The following is a 12,414-nucleotide window of genomic DNA, read 5'->3' on the forward strand; positions in this document are numbered from 1 at the left end:
GGCGCCGGGGCGGTGGGGGCAAGGGGTTGGGGGTGGGGGCGCTGGTGAGGTGAGGGCTGGGAGAGAGAGAGTGACGCCCTCGATTCAATCGTACACTAATCATACACGCAAATGTGTACAATCAAGATCAAGGACTCACGGGACGATATCACAACACAACTCTAGACACAAATTTAAAATAATACAAGCTTTATATTACAAGCCAGGGGCCTCGAGGGCTCGAAAACATAAGCTCGAAGACACAAGAGTCAGCGGAAGCAACAATATATGAGTACAGACATAAGTTAGACAAGTTTGCCTTAAGAAGGCTAGCACAAAAGCAACATCGATCGAAAAGGCAAGGCCTCCTGCCTGGGAGCCTCCTAACTACTCCTAGTCGTCTGCGGTCTTCACGTAGTAGTAGGCATCCTCCGGGTAGTAGTAGTCATCAGTGGCGTCGGCTGGCTCCTGGGATCCGTCATCTGGTCGCAACAATCGGGTATGGGGGGAAAGGAAGTAGCAAAGCTTCCGTGAGTACTCATCCAAAGTACTCGCAAGACTTACATCATATCTAAACTAAGTATGCCTCTGTATCAAAGGAATGGGTTGTATCTGTGGACTAAACTGTAGAATGCCAGAAGAGAAGGGGGAAAGCCTAGCCTATCAAAGACTAGCATCTTCTGGAAACCACCATCTTGCAGCAACAGGACGGAGTAGAGTAGCATAAAGTAAAGTAGCAGTAGTGTTATCAACCTCGGCCAGAGATCCTTTCTCGACTCCCTGCGAGAAAGAAATCCCAGAGCCATACTATCCATTTCTCATGTCCATTTCTCATCACCATCCATTTTTCATCACAATCCATTTCTCATCTCAAGTAACCAATTCTAGTTGTATTGATCGGGATACAACTCCAAGTGTCTGTTACCGTAGGACAGGCTATCGATAGATGTTTTCTTCCCTGCAGGGGTGCACCAACTTACCCACCACGCTCGATTAACTCCGGCCGGACACACTTTCCTAGGTCATGCCCGGCCTCGGCCAAACAATACGCCGCAACCCGACCTAGGCTTAATAGAGAGGCCAGCACGCCGGACTAAACCTATGCCCCCAGGGGTCATGGGCCATCTCCCTAGGAACTCATGCACGTTGCGTACGCGGCCGGTGAGCAGGCCTAGCTACCTCCTTCAACAAGGCAGGAGCTTACACAGTCCAACCCGGCGCGCGCCGCTTAGTCACTGACGTCTACTAAGCTTCGGCTGATGTATACGATGCAGAACGCCCATACTATGCCCACGTGATGGTTAGTGCTATCAGGCCAGAGGCCCCTCGGATCAAATATCCAAACCGTAGTGGATTAGGAGCACGCGGTAACGAGCAGAGACTCACGATCGATGTGACCCCATCGCCCCGTCTCAAGTACTTGCGGCAAGGGCTAAGAATGCCCGGCCACGCCTCGTAAGTATCTCGCGGGCACCTTCCAGGTCAACCCGACTCCACATCACTAGCTATTAAGCTCGCGCGGGTACCTCTCAGGACCGACCCGTCTTTAGTAACATGGCTCAGTGCAAAGTCATAGTAACCATAGTAACTGTGTGTCTAACACCAAGGGGAAAACCCGAGGAATCACCCCCGGTGAATTCCACTCGATGTTATGATCAAGGTGAACGTAAGAGGATCCATCCTCGAGGTTCACACTTGAGGGGTTGCACGACAGAGCCATAATGGAAGTAGTTAAGGAGGAAATCACCCTCGATGATCACGACCGAATAGCTACACTACAGAGATCTCATCAGGAGTGATGTATGAGGTTCACCCTCGGCACTCGATAGTAACTCTGTAGTGTCGTACAACTAGGGGGGTGATGTGCGGTGTCGGGGCCTGGACGTCGATCACGTTGATCGAGTCATCGAACATAAAGCGGGGCAACTGGGACAAGGTGGGGGTCACTGATTGATCACTAACCAACCTATACTAAGCAGTTTAGGATAAGCAGATAAGTATGGAAGCAGGTAACAAAAATATAGGCTATGCATCAGAGTAGGATCATACAGAAAGCAGTAGCAGTTCTAATGCAAGCATGAGAGGGAAAGAAATGGGCGATATCAGAATGCTCAAGGGGGGTTTGCTTGCCTGGTTGCTCTGGCAAGGAGGGGTCGTCGACGACGTACTCGATCACAGGGGCGGCATCGGTCTCGGGGTCTACCGGAGAGAAGAGGGGGAAGAAACAGTAAATATAAAGCAAGCATAGCATCACAAAGCATAACATGGCAATATGCTGAGCCAGGTGTGACCTAACGTATGGCTACACGATAAAGGTGAAGGGGAAATTCAACCGGGAATGATTTCCCGGTTCCGGACCTGTGTCATACACATGACCCGAGAGGGAATGTTCCATGTTCAGCATGCTAGGGGCATGTGACAGATGAACGGATCGCGTATTCGGATTCGTCTCGTCGTTCTGAGCAACTTTCATATATAAAGTTTTTCGATCCGAGTTACGTTAATTTTCTATGAATTATTAAAGTTTTAGCGATTTCCTGAAATTATTATTAAATATTAAATTTGACAGAAATTGAATAATGACATTAGCATGAGGTCAAAGTGATGTCAGCGGTCAACTTTGACCTGTTGACAAGTCAAACTGACAAATGGGTCCTACTGTCATAGAGACAGTTTAGTTAAACAATATTAGATTAACTAATCTATCTAGTTAACCAGGTTATTAAGCATGTTAATTAAGTTAATTAATTATATTGCTAATTAATTATTATTTTTACTTTTTAATTTTATTTTTCGTTCCTTTTGTTTACAAGGGCCGGCCCACATGTCATAGGATACAACTAAAACTAAGTGTAATATAAATTAGTCTAACAAAGGGACTTGTTTTAGCTGGGGATTAGCCCCTAAGCTAGCAAGGGGCCGGCCACACACACGGCCGTGGCAAAAGCCAGCCACACACAGCACGTACGCACGCACAACACGCACAGTCACAACTCACGCACACACACACTGCGCTCTCACGCACCACGGCCATGGCCTTTGCCGTGGCTAGCATCAAGCAGAACAGAGGCAAGGCAGCGCAGAAGCACGCAAGGAGCATCAGCAGTGCGGCGGCAGTACGCAGCAGCAGCGGCCAGCAGCAAATGGAGCAGCAGCGCAGGCACGCACACGCAGTAGGGGCGGGCGAGCACGGGACAGCAGCAGCGACAACCGGCAACAACGATAGTAGAAGAAGTAACAGGCGGCAGCGAACGCACGCACATACGCGTACACGGGGGTTCGAGCTCGACGGAGATGACGGCCTACGGCGTCCAAATCGAAGGGCTAAAAGGGGGACCCGAGGGAGAAGCTCACCCCGGTTCTCGTGGACGAGGTTAGAAGGTCGGAGGCGGCCCGGAGCAGTGGCAACGACGACGAGTTGGTGACGTCCGCGGCGGAGAAGGGCTCGATGGCGAGCACACGGACCGTCCCGGCTTGAGGTGGTCCCCGGAGCGGACGGATCCGGCCGCGCCGGACCTCCTGGACATGCTCCCGCACGCCGGAGATGACGGTGGCCGCGGATGACGGCGAGGTCGGCGGGGCAGAGGCGGACCGGTCAGGGCGCAGAAGGAGGAGGGGGCGCGAGGGAGAGAGATCGAGGGGCTAAGGTTTCGGTGGGGTGTGGGGGTTCCCTTATAGGTCAAAAGGAGGGGCTCGTGGCAGCCATCCATGGCCATGGCGCCGTGGATGAGCGCCACGCCCTCCTGGTCTCCTGTAGAGGAGGGAGAGGTGGAGGTGGGCTGGTTGTTTAGCTAGATGGGCCAAATGGCCCAGGGGAGGAGGGTTTCTCTTTTCTCTATTTTTTGATATATATATTTTCTGTTCCAATGTTAGCTGTTGTTTTCTATTTAAAAGTAAGACTAAATGAGTTTTGTTAGATTTGAGACTTGTCACATAAATCAAGTACATTATTTCTAGGAGTCACAAAATGTTTGAGGCCAAAAGGAGATGTTTAACCATTTTTAGAAATTGAAAAGGCCAATTTTAAATGCCGCTGGACCACTAAATAATTTCCAGGGGCACTTTGGGAATCCAAAAGGGGTTGGTTCCAACATGAAAAATATCCAGGGATTATTTGGCACACTTTGACCATTTTAGTTTTCATGTTTGGAAAATTTGAATTTTTTACTTTGAATTTGAGTTTGAACATGAACAGTGATTTGGATCAAGTGAGGATTAGCAACAGTAGTGTGATGACATGGCACCATCAACAGGGGATTACTGTAGCATGACATCGGGGGTGTTACAGAGAGAGAGAGGGGGGAGGGAGATCACTTAGCGGGGTGGGGCCGGGGGGAAACGGCCACTTTCTTTGTCGTCTGCTGGCTGACGGCAAATAAGCTTTGTCGCCCGCTAGCAGACGGCAAAGAAAGTGGCTGTTAGGTCGTCCTCATAGTCCGCCACCCACCATCTGCAAAGCTTCTATGCAGTTAGCTAGCAGACGGCAAATACCTTCTTTGACGTCTGCTCTTTCTTTGCCGACAACTTTATTTAAGCTGATGGCAAAGAACTTCTTTGCCGTCAGCTAGCAGACGGCAAAGAGCTGGCTGACAGCAAAGATCCTGATTCCAGTAGTGACTAGCATGAATGTAATATCACCATAATCATATCTCAAAACAATCATAAGGAATCAAACTTCTCATAGTATTCAATGCATTTTATATGAAAGTTTTTATTATATGTCTCTTGGATGCCCATCATATTAGGACTAAATTCATAACCTAAGCAAATTACCATGCTATTTAGAGACTCTCAAAATAATATAAGTGAAGCATGAGAGTTCATCAATTTCTTCAAAATAAAACTTCCGTCGTGCTCTAAAAATATATAAGTGAAGCACTAGAGCAAATGACAAACTACTCCAAAGATATAAGTGAAGCATACTAAGTAGTTGAATAATTATGCAACTATGTGAAGACTCATTCTCATAAATAAAATTTCCAATCTTAAGTACTTTATTGAAACAGCAAACAAAACAAAATAAAATAAAATTACATTGCAAGGATAGCACATATCATGTGAAGAAGCAAAAACTTATGTTAGAAAGGTGGGATGCCAACCGGGGCATCCCCAAGCTTAGATGTTTGAGACTTCTTGAAATATTAATTTGGGATGCCTTGGGCATGCCCAAGCTTGAGCTTTTGTGTCTCCTTAATTCCTTTCATATCGCAGTTTTCGTAAATCTCAAAAACTTCATTCACACAAAACTCAACAAGAACTCGTGAGATAAGTTACTATAAATCCATGCATAAACCTTATCATTCTCTACTGTAAAAAATCACTAAAGTTATTATTTGATATTGCCTACTAAATGCCTCTGCATATTTAAGAGTCCTATATTCAAATAGAATCATTAAACAAACAAACATATGCAAACAATGCAAACATAACAGCAATCTGTCTAAACAGGATAGTCTGTAAAAAATGCAAGAGGAATCATACTCCTTTAACTCCAAAAATTCTGAAAAATTACCACACTGTAGAAAATTTGTTGTTACTAATTTTATAAAAATTTCAAGATTTTACCATGTTCTAACTATTCATCAATATTCAAAACATAACAACAAACTTTCTGTTTTTAAAACAGCAACATATAGACTTGCAAAATAAGCATGGTAAAGGCTGTACTTTACCTTTTTATTGAACTAAAAGATGCAAAACATTATTCTAAATAACAGAAAGCAAATTCTAATAAAATAAAATGATGCTCCAAGCAAAACTCACATCATGTGGTGAATAAAAATATAACCTCAAATAAAGTTACCGATGAATGAAGACGAAAGAGGGGATGCCATCCGAGGCATCCCCAAGCTTAGTTGCTTGGGTATTCCTTGAATATTACCTTGGGGTGCCTTGGGCATCCCCAAGCTTAGGCTCTTGTCACTCCTTATTCCGTAGTACATCGAAACTTCACCCAAAACATGAAAACTTCACAACACAAAACTCAACAGAAAATCTCATAAGCTCCGTTAGTATAAGAAAATAAATCACCACTTTCGGTAATATTGTGAACTCATTCTTTATTTATATTGGTGTAATATCTACTGTATTCCAACTTCTCTATAGTTCATACTCTCCAATACTACTCATAGATTCATCAAAATAAGCAAACAACACATAGAAAACAGAATTTGTCAAAAACAGAACAATCTATAGAACTCTGGATATTTCAAATACTTCTGTAGCTCCCAAAATCCTGAGAAATTAGGAAGTCCTAAGAAATTTGTTTATTAATCTTCAGCAAAAAGAATTAGTATTTTATCACGCTTCTACTAAAAATACGATTGTTTTCCTGAATGCAAAGGTTTCTGTTTTTCAGCAAGGTCAAATCAACTATCACCACAAAGCCATCCCAAATGTCTTACTTGACACTTTATTGAAACAAAATCCATAAAACATGATTACTACAGTAGCATAATCATGTGAACACATAAAAACAGTAGGGGTAAATATTGGGTTGTCTCCCAACAAGCGCTTTTCTTTAATGCCTTTTAGCTAGGCATGATGATTTCAATGATGCTCGCATAAAAGATAAGAATTGAAACATAAAGAGGGCATCATGAAGCATATGACTAGCACATTTAAGTCTAATCCACTTCCTATGCATACGTATTTTGTGAGGAAACAATTTATGGGAGCAATAATCAATTAGCATAGGAAGGCAAAACATGCATAACTTCAAGATTTTCAACACATAGAGAGGAAACTTGATATTATTGCAACTCCTACAAGCATATATTCCTCCCTCATAATAATTTTCAGTAGCATCATGAATAAATTCAACAATATATCCATCACATAAATCATTCTTTTCATGATCTACAAGCATAGAAATTTTATTACTCTCCACATAAGCAAATGTATTTTCATTCGGAATGGTGGGAGTATCATAAGAAACTCGAATACTATAAATTGTTTCCATATTAAAAGAATAATGTTCAGAAAAAGGGTAATCATAATTATGACAAGCTTTATAAATATAATCATCACTACATTTTATAACATAAGTGACATCACAATAATCATCATAAGTAGCAACTTTGTTGTCATCATAATCGATTGAAACCTCTTCCAAGATAGTGGAATCATTACTAAATAAAGTCATGGCTTCTCCAAATCCACTTTCATAAATATTGCAATCATCATAAATAGGAGGCATACTATCATCATAATAAATATGCACATCAATACTTGGAGGACTAAAAATATCATCTTCATTAAACATAGCATCCCCAAGCTTGGGACAAACATTAATTGCAGCAAATAAATTCTCAAACATGTCATTTTCATCAAACATAGCATCCCCAAGCTTGGGCCTTTGCATATCACAAGCATAATCACTCTCATCATTAATAGTATGAATAGCACCAATAGTATAGCAATTATTATCACAACTTTCTAAGTTGGTGCCAAAAAGATTTTCAAGGTTATAACAAGTATCATTACTTTCCCAACCATAATCATCATAATGAGTAATAGGCATAACAATAATAGGAGCAACATCATCTGGAGGGATACCTTTTTACCTTTGCTTCTCCATCTTTTATTTTTCTTCTTCACATCATGTGTGGGTTTTATCACCCTTTTGGAGCTCCTTATTTATGATATTGGTTGAATAAAAGGCTCGTCCTCATTACTTGATTCATCATAAGAAAAAACAGGAGGATATTGGGAAACCTCTTCCCCTTCATTAGTATTCTATTCATCTTCTGTTTATTTTCTTATGATGAATCAGGTAATTTACCGCACAATACATATAAATTTCCTCTATATCAAAATAAAGAAATTTATCAAGGTTATATTTTGGAATGCCCTTAGTTATACGTTTTATTTCTTCATAACCCAGAAGCAAACTAAGTTCATTATGATGCGCAAGGGAAATCAAGTCATCACAACTTTTGGACACGATTCGATCATGAAACAATTTGCATTGGAGATTTAAGTGACCATGTTCATTGCAAAGTTCACAAGGATGGCTAAACATATTAAATTTTTAGCACAAACATCTAGCCTCTCTTGCAACCATTTAGTTTCTCAATGCTTATGCTTCTTGCAAAATCTATCTTCCCTTTTTGGTATGTAACAACAAACTCTATGCACTCCACAAAAATTTACATGCTTATAAGAAACATTTTTATCATGAATAGTGCAATCATCATTAGTACTATGGATATTCAAAGAATTCATACTAACAACATTGCAATCATGCTCAACATTCAAAGATTATATGTCAAACATTTTATTGCGTTCTTCCTCTAGCAATTGAGCACAATTATCGGAATCCTTATTTTCACAAAAGACATTAAAAAGATGAAGCATATGAGGCAACCTCAATTCCATTTTTTGTAGTTCTCTTTTATAGACTAAACTAGTGATAAAACAAGAAACTAAAAGATTCGACTGCAAGATCTAAAGATATACCTTCAAGCAGTACTCCCCGGCAACAGCGCCAGAAAAGAGCTTGATGTCTACTATGCACCCTTCTTCTTGTAGACGTTGTTGGGCCTCCAAGTGCAGAGGTTTGTAGGACAGTAGAAAATTTCTCTCAAGTGGAGACCTAAGGTTTATCAATCTGTGGGAGGCGTAGGATGAAGATGTTCTCCTCAAACAACCCTGCAACCAAATAACAAAGAGTCTCTTGTGTCCCCAACAAACCCAATACAATGGTAAATTGAATAGGTGCACTAGTTCGACGAAGAGATGGTGATACAAGTGCAATATGGATGGTAGATATGGATTTTTGTAATCTGAAAATATAAAAACAGCAAGGTAGCAAGTAACAAAAGTGAGCGAAAACGGTATTGCGATGCTTGGAAACAAGGCCTAGGGTTCATAATTTCACTAGTGCAAGTTCTCTCAACAATGATAACATAATTAGATCATATAAAAATCCCTCAACATGCAACAAAGAGTCACTAATAGCGGAGAACAAACGAAGAGATTATTGTAGGGTACAAAACCACCTCAAAGTTATTCTGTCTGATCGATCTATTGATCTATTCTATAAGTGTAGCAAATAGCCCTAGAGTTCGTACTAAAATAACACCTTAAGACACACATCAACCAAAACCCTAATGTCACCTAGATACTCCAATGTCACCACAAGTATCCGCGGGTTTGATTATACGATATGCATCACACAATCTCAGATTCATCTATTCAAACCAACACAAAGAACTTCAAAGAGTGCCCCAAAGTTTCTACCGGAGAGTCAAGACGAAAACGTGCACCAACCCCTATGCAAAAGTTCACAAGGTCACAGAACCCGCAAGTTGATCACCAAAACATACTTCAAGTAGATCACGTGAATATCCCATTGTCACCACAGATAAACACATGCAAGACATACATCAAGTGTTCTCAAATCCTTAAAGACTCAATCTGATAAGATAACTTCAAAGGGAAAACTCAATCAATTACAAGAAGGTAGAGGGGGAAAACACCATATGATTAAACTATAATAGCAAAGCTCGCGGTACATCAAGATCGTGTCATATCAAGAACACGAGAGAGAGAGAAAGAGAGAGAGATCAAACACATAGCTACTGGTACATACCCTAAGCCTCGAGGGTGAACTACTCCCTCCACGTCATGGAGACCGCCAGGATGATGAAGATGGCCACCAGTGATGATTTCCCCCTCCGGCAGGGTGCCGGAACAGGGCCCCGATTGGTTTTTGGTGGCTATAGAGGCTTTTGGCGGCGGAACTTCCGATCTAGGTTCTGTTCTGGAGGTTTGGGGATATATAAGAGGTGTTGGCGTCGAGAACAAGTCAGGGGAGTCTACGAGGGGCCCACAAGTTCGGAGGGCGCGCCCTCCACCCTTGTGGAGGCCTCGTGGCTCTTCTGGCCCAACTCTTTTGCTTCGGGGGCTTCTTCTGGTCCAAAAACAATCATCGTGAAGTTTCAGGTCAATTGGACTTCGTTTGATATTCCTTTCCTACGAAACTCAGTAACAAGGGAAAAAATAGAAACTGACACTAGGCTCTAGGCTAATAGGTTAGTCCCAAAAATCATATAAAATAGCATATAAATGCATATAAAACATCCAAGATAGATAATATAATAGCATGGAACAATCAAAAATTATAGATACACGTTGGAGACGTATCAAGCATCCCCAAACTTAATTCCTGCTCGTCCTCGAGTAGGTAAATGATAAAAACAGGTTTTTTGATGTGGAATGCTACCTAACATATTTATCCATGTAATTCTCTTTATTGTGGCATGAATGTTCAGATCCGTAAGATTCAAAACAAAATTTTAACATTGACATAAAAACAATAATACTTCAAGCATACTAACAAAATAATTATGTCTTCTCAAAATAACATGGCCAAAGAAAGCTTATCCCTACAAAATCATATAGTCTGGCTATGCTCCATCTTCATCACACAAAACATTTAAATCATGCAAAACCCCGATGACAAGCCAAGCAATTGTTTCATACTTTTGATGTTCTCAAACCTTTTCAATTTTCACGCAATACATGAGTGTGAGCCATGGACATAGCACTATAGGTTGGAGACGTATCAGGCCACCAGGGAGCGACAAACTGAGGGGGCACGCCCCACTCCCTCGGTGCACCCTCTGAGCTTGTGGGCTCCATGGCAGGCCTTCGGTGCTCATCTTCTGCTATATGAAGCCATTTGCCCTAGAAACAAATAAGAAGACTTTTAGCATGAAGCGCCACCATCTCAAGGCAAAACCTGGGCAGGAGCAATTTTGCTCTCCGGCGGAGCGATTCCGCCAGGGTAACTTCCCTCCTGGAGGGGGAAATCGAAGCCATCGACATCACCAACGATCCTCTCTTCATGGAAGGACCAATCTTCATCAACATCTTCACCAACACCATCTCATCTCAGACCCTAGTTCATATCTTGTATTCAATCTTTGTCCCCAAATCTCATATTGGTACACGTGGGTTGCTAGTAGTGTTGATTACATCTTGTAGTTGATGCAAGTTGGTTTATTTGGTGGAAGATTAAGTGTTCAGACCCTCAAGTATATTCAATACACCTCTGATCTTGAACATGAATATGATTTGTGAGTAGTTACTTTTGTTCTCGAGGACATGGGAGAAGTCTTGTCATAAGTAATCATGTGATGTTGGTATTTGTTTGATATTTTGATTATATGTATGTTGTTGCTTCCTTTAGTGGTGTCATGTGAACGTCAACTACATGACACTTCACCATACTTGGGCCTAAGGGAAGACATTGTGGAGTAATAACTAGATGATGGGTTGCTAGAGTGGCCGAAGCTTAAACCCTAGTTTATGCGTTATTCAGTAAGGGGCTGATTTGGATCCATATGTTTCATGTTATGGTTAGATTTTTCTTAATTCTTATTTCGTAGTTGCGGATACTTGCGAGAAGGGGTAATCATAAGTGGGTTGATTGTTCAAGTAAGAACATCACCCAAGCACCGGTCCACCCACATATCAAAATATCAAAGTAGTAAACACGAATCAACTAAACATGATGAACGTGACTAGATGACAATTCCCATGTGTCCTCGAGAGCACTTTGCTTTACATAAGAGAACGTTCCTGCTTGTCCTTTGCTATAAAGGATTGGGCCACCTTGCTGCACCTTATTACCATTGTTACTTGTTACTTGCTACGAATTATCCTACTACAAAACTATATGTTACCGTTACTTCCAGTGCTTGCAGAAAATACCATGCTGAAAACGGCTTATCATTTCCTTCTGCTCCTTGTTGCATTCAACACTCTTACTTATCGAAAGGACTACAATTGATCCCCTATACTTGTGGATCATCAGTATGCATCAACACAATGAGATGAGACATGCAACACATACTATACAACACCCATTTTGTTCTTTTTTTAGCTGGAGAAGCTTTTCATTTTGCATCATTATTGGGGTCTACTCTAGTTACATGAAAAACCGTGAACACACGTCATGTTTATTGGATAGCTAAGGTGCATGCATGCCCAAGCACCATGCAAGCTGCAGAGAGTTCTATCACTGGCTAGCCGACAATGCGTCGCCCCCCTCCATCTGGCACATTGTCGGCAGCTGTGCCACCGGATGGTGCGCCTTTGCCACTTTTGGGCTGGCCGCTTGCTGCTCCACGCTAACATGGTATGGGGTGTCGTAGCCTTGTTGCTCTTGTCCTGATTGTTGCCCTTGTCCTGGTTGGTGTCCTTGTCCTAACTGTTGCCCTTGTCCTGACTGTTGCTCTTGTCCTGGCTGCTGCAGAGAAGTTGGGTAGTATCCTTGTTGCCCTTGTCCTAGTTGTTGTGCTTGTCCTATTTGTTGGCCTTGTCCTGGTTGTTGCGCTTGTCCAGAAGTTGGGAAGTGCCCTTGTTGCCCTTGTCCTGGTTGTTGCCCTTGTCCTGGTTGCTGCGGAGAAGTTGGATAGTACCCTT

General features: G+C 42.1%; 1 pseudogene; it reads right to left on the minus strand.

Moving 5' to 3' along the window:
* Nucleotides 1-12,007: 12,007 nt before the first annotated feature.
* LOC119316675 overlaps nucleotides 12,008-12,414 on the minus strand; it is a 10,824-nt pseudogene continuing 10,417 nt past the window's right edge.

Source organism: Triticum dicoccoides, chromosome 1A (genome assembly GCF_002162155.2).
Source record: "Triticum dicoccoides isolate Atlit2015 ecotype Zavitan chromosome 1A, WEW_v2.0, whole genome shotgun sequence".
NCBI lineage: Eukaryota > Viridiplantae > Streptophyta > Magnoliopsida > Poales > Poaceae > Triticum > Triticum dicoccoides.